General features: G+C 37.5%; 1 protein-coding gene across 2 annotated transcripts in view; it reads right to left on the bottom strand.

The window, feature by feature from the left end:
- Positions 1 to 5,673, bottom strand: part of LOC116690453 (mannosyl-oligosaccharide 1,2-alpha-mannosidase IA) — a 197,550-nt gene that overhangs the window by 17,928 nt on the left and 173,949 nt on the right. The gene's annotated exons all lie outside the window — the stretch shown is intronic.

Here is a 5,673-nt window from a genome sequence, read left to right on the forward strand (position 1 = left end):
CCCAGAAATCTCAAAGAACTAGAAGACTTTTGGAAGGAAGAAGGGCGAGATACCTCAACAGAATGGAAAGCCTCTTGGCTGGCTACAAGAAGCGTTTACAAGCTGTGATACTCGCCAAGGGGCAGTAAGAGGTATTAACTCTGCAGGTGCCCAAAGTTTGGCAGACATCGTTTTTTTGTATTCTTTATTTTGAAAGTGTAAATGATGGAAATAAAATCTAACTTTGTGACATATTATACAAATTCTAATCTGTCATTTGATGCCTTTTGGAGATTTTTCTATCTTTTCTTGGCTTCTTATCCACATAAATACAAATTTTCACCTGGGGTGCCCAAACTTTTGAGCCCCACTGTGTGTGGTGTGTGTATATAATATATATGTGTGTGTGTGTGGGTGTGTGTGTGTGTGTGTGTGTGTGTTTGTGTATGTATGTATACAGTATTTGTGTGTATATGTGTGTGTGTGTATGTATATATATATACACTACCGGTCAAAAGTTTGGGTCACTTACAAATTTCTATCCACTCCATTATAGACTAAACCAGCTGATCTGAGTGGGTGGCTGATCTTTAATACATATCTACATTACCCTTATCACGACCATTCCTCCAATCATCCAAAGGCACATTATGTTTACTAATCTGATATCATTTTAAAAAACTAACTAGAAAAACTTGGAGAACCTTTTGCAATTATGTGAGCACATAATGTAATCTGAAAACTGCTGCCCTGGTATAAATATTATATATATATAATATTTGTCTGTTTACCAAGTTGTCTTCTTATGTTTTTCTTTCCAGCTGTACAAGAGTAAAGTAATGGAGCTGGGAGAGAAGCTGCTGCCTGCCTTCAACACGCCAACAGGAACCCCCGAGGAGTCATCAACCGGGGGAGGTGAGTCTCAGCAGCAGCCTTCACCTCTAAAGTCCTCCATCCCTGATAAAAGACGATATGGAGTTACCAAGCATGCTGGCATTATCAGTGCACATGCAGTTTATTCTTCTTGGCAACCAGAGCAGAGCTTGATTCAAAAACTTGAGCTAAGTTTGATGGGAGAGATATCAACAAATCACAAATAGGCTAATATTGTATTCTTTCCTCTTAAAACTCAGTTAAATTACATGCAATGAAACTGAATTTTAACTTTCAGATATTGCAATGCCTCGGACATATTGGTTCATACAAATAAGCCGCACTTTCATGTTCGAAAAAAGAAGAAAGTATAGCAAGTCTGTAATTCAGTAAGATAAATCAGCTCCACATGAATTTTTAGAAATTACAGTACCTATTTTCTGTGCATAAATGTTAGTTAAAAAAAATTCTAAACAAACATTCTCCGTTTATTTTGTACGACTGCAGGCAGCTTTACAATGACAATCATTTGGATAAGAATTAATCTGGGTTCATAAACACTTTGGGAAGATCTATGAATAATATTTGCATGTATTTAAATTAGTTGATTTTTACACTGTTCCAAACCATTAGCTTCTAATCTAAAAATCTTTATTGACACAATCTTGTTAATTCCACTGTCACGCAACACATGCTATTTTTCCTTTTTAAAAGTATCTGACAATGAACTTTAAGTTCTCTTTCTCTCTGTTTAGTTATTTTTTATGCAAGAGTGGAGAGACAAATGAGCCTCTTGTTTTGTGATTTAACATTTTATCATGAGACAGAATATCTGACAAACTATGAATGCTGATAACGGCACTGTGTTGTGACTGTGACAGTCAATTATCATCGCTAGCCTACATACTCACAGCCTGACTTTACCTCTGTCTCATGCATGAATTAATGTTCAACTTGATGAAATGGTATAAAAATTTGTACACTGCCAATGTGAATATTGGAAGTTATTTAGCAAATTAAAAAACCCAAACTTCTTTAATGTCTGTTTTTAAGATTTTTGGAAACTTACAATATACCCTGCTCTTCTGCTCATTCACTAATCTTATTTTATAAGATACTTCCGGCATTTCTGTCATCCACCTGCTACCAATTACCCACCAGCCAGCTGGACAGCTGCTGGCAGATTTAATTACCTTATTCTGCAGTTAATTCCTGCTACCCTCACACATGGGCCGTGTGGTACAGATGGGCAGGAAGAACCAGGCTGCCCTACGTGTGTTATGTGGGGTGAATGGAACAACGTGCAGACACACAAATAAACTTATCAACTATACCACAACGCACACGTTACTTGAGAAGAACATACGCAATGTGTAACAGACACAGCGGCAGTCAGCACTGTGCCCATAGGGAGCTCAGTCCTGCTGCAGCGCCTGTGGCTCTGACAGTGTGTGGGAAGTACCTTCTCATAAGCTCCAAATGATGAATTGTTTTGCATTACTTACGTGTTATGAGTCCTTTCCTGCATGTTTATTGTTACTGTCAAACATCTGCGGGGAAATTTCGCTCTGAGATAAGTGTGGTACAATACATTTTAGGTAAATTTCAGATTTCACCACATCAAAACTCTACAAGTTGTTTACTTAAGTTTTTAAGTGTTAAAAGTCCCATGACATAGTGCTCTTTGGATGCTTTTATAAAGACCTTAGGGGTCCCCTAATACCATATCTGAAGTCTGTTTCACAAAAATTCAGCCTTGATGCAGAATTACAGCCATTAACCAGTCCCATAATTAGCTTTCTTATGTATGTGCTATTTCTGAGTCTGTAGCTTTTGAAGGAGATAGCAGGGCAAGGTGGAGGCTGGGGCTGTGGCCTTGGTCAACTGCCACTTTGCTGGTTTGAAAGCCATGATGTCTCTCTCTCATGGGTGGGCCAAATTCTCAGGGCAGCCAAAGCAGAGAAGGGGAGGTAACATTGCCCCGTATGACCTCATAAGGAGCAAGATTCCAGCTTGGCCCATCTGGGCTTTAATTTTCTCAAAGGCAGAGCGGATACTGTTGGGATTTAAAATGTTATAGGTTTTAAATATGTGTGTGGATTCGCATTATACATTTAAGCAGATTTAGCTCCAACATACCCAGGGCTCGGTTTACATCTATCACCATTTCTAGGCACTGGGGGACCATAGGCAGGCTGGGGGAACTCATATTAATGTAAAAAAAACTCATAAAGTGAATGGTTCATGCCATGGGACCTTTTAAAAGGATTACTTGATTAAGAGATTAGTTTGATCATTTGAAATTAATCATTTAAGTTTTTTTTCCAACAACAGACATCTCTAGTTGCCTCTATGAGGATTCTTTGTCTTATACAGTATCTTTTTGTTTTGAACTGTTGTTAGACAAAACAAGACTTTGAAAAAGAAATCAAAAGATTTATCGAGAAAATATCATCTGCCTATAATAGAGATATACTGTATATGTTTGGTTTCTTTTTTTGGCTTAAGAAAACTGTTTTTTTGTATACACTTTACACTTACAGCTCTTCATTGTTTTACACTCTATAAGCACTCTATGGGGGAAACCTTTCGATGTGCAGGATTTAATAAACACTTTATACTATGACAACATTTACTGTAAGTGTTTAATAATATACAATATAACTAAAGTAGTCATTGAGTGGTCCGTTTTTTTAGAGCTAAAAGCACTTCAAATCTGAAGATGGCCCCATAGCCCTTAAATAGAATGTCACCGTTTGATTGATGTGTGTGTGTGTGTGTGTGTGTGTGTGTGTGTGGTGTGTTTGTGTTCCAGTCAACATCAAAGCTACAATTATTTTAGCTCTTCTATTAAGATGCATAAAATGCCATTTTTCACACAGGATGCATGACATGTGATATTGATCTATGAATTTTTTATTATTTTCTGCACTTGATTATATTTCTGATAGCTGGGGAAGAGTTTGTTTGTTTGGGGCGAAAAGATTATGGATGAGTGCCATTGTTTGCACACCAGGCAGCAGTGATGTGTGATACCACTTCCCTTCCCACCTCTCCAAACACACATACACAACCCACCACTACCACCCTGTACCGCCGCTTTGATTCTCAGATTGATCTTCTAAAAGAGGAATCAGATGTGAGTCAACCAGAGCTACTAATGATGTAGCCCCCAAACTTTAATGGATGCATTCTTCAGAGTAGCAAACTGACTCACTCCCCTCCTTTTTTCCCCCCTTCTTACAACTCAGTTCAATTCATTACCGGATGTCTGATCTTCTCCAGCATTTATTAGAGGATATGTAACGCCATTCTAGTAGTACATTTTGCCTCAAGTAATCCCAGCCCTGTGTATTGTGTGCTGTCTCTGAGACACACATTAACTGGGAATTACCCCACACTGACTTGAGGAAACAAACTGAATGGTCACATGGGTGGCTGAGATTGATGTTGATAGTTTCTTGGTAACTTTTTAAAGCTGTCTTTACACAGTGAAAACACAGACTTTGTAAGGGTCGTTGACTTATTATAAACAGATCCCTTAAGAAACCTTATTGGACACTTTTTTCAGGATTACCGCCATAGCTTCCGCCATGCTCCTAGCTCCTCCATCTCTCAGCTTCCTCCTTTCCCTTTGTTTTCTTAAACTTTTAAATGTAAGTTTACAACACGCTTACAACTTGAGTCTACAATGAAGGTTGTAATAAAAATAATTAAATAAACATCTTGTCACTTACAGTAGTTATCGTTTTAATAGCTTTTTTTGGTACATACATAGAGCTTTCTATGGCGGTGATCAGCGTAATCAGCAAGTTGAATTCAACTTTATTGTTGTGTGTTAAATACATTATATGCATTAAATACTTCCCCAGACAACAAAAAATAAACACTACACACAATATACAACAATACATTCCAGCAACACGTGTACTTGTTTGGCTAGGCTTAAATGTAACAATAATAATAATAATAATAATACTTATTATTTATAGCGCTTTTCTAGATGCGCAAACACTTACATTTTTGGCTAAATAAACACAACAAGCAGACAAGGTACATAACAAATGTTACATAGTGTTTTCATGTTTTGTCTATGTTTACATGACAAAACATTGAATGTGACGTTCACTTATATGTAATCTCCAGCCTTAACGAAGAGTTATTTAGGAGGATGATACATGGTCCACACTCTTGAAATCACAAATGACAATAGCTGAATGTTCAAATAGATCAATACTTTGGATGGAATCATTACACACATCTCTGTAGACATGCAGTAGATGGTTATTGATTTCCATCTACGAGAAAATAAACTAATAAGACTTGTCTGTTTAGATGTGTTAAGCAGTGACAGAAGAGGCCAAGTGGTCCACCAGACACACTTATAATAACTTGTGTTTGTCTCGTGTCGGATCGTTAACAAATTTAACATTTCATTCTTTTCATTTCTGTTATTTCCATACAGGTTTAGTGTTGGTCTTGACGTAAAGTGTTCTGCATATGGCATCTATTAGTGGCATCATGCTCTCTCAGCCACATGTTGTCTGTAGCTGGTTGTGCTTTGCAGTGTGGGATTCGAAACTTCCTTAAATTCGGGAATTGTCATTTGTTTGTCTGTCACGCACTGCTCTTTTAAGGTCTATCCATAGATTTTCAATTATGTTGAGAACAGGAGATTGTGAAGGCCACGGCAGAACCTTCAGTTTACGCCTCTTTGAGGTGTGTTTAGGATCATTATCCATTTGTAGAAGCCATCCTCTCTTTAAATTCAGCTTTTTCACAGATGGCATCAAGTTAGTCCAAAATTTGCTGAAATTTTAT

Source organism: Etheostoma spectabile, chromosome 6 (assembly GCF_008692095.1).
Source record: "Etheostoma spectabile isolate EspeVRDwgs_2016 chromosome 6, UIUC_Espe_1.0, whole genome shotgun sequence".
NCBI lineage: Eukaryota > Metazoa > Chordata > Actinopteri > Perciformes > Percidae > Etheostoma > Etheostoma spectabile.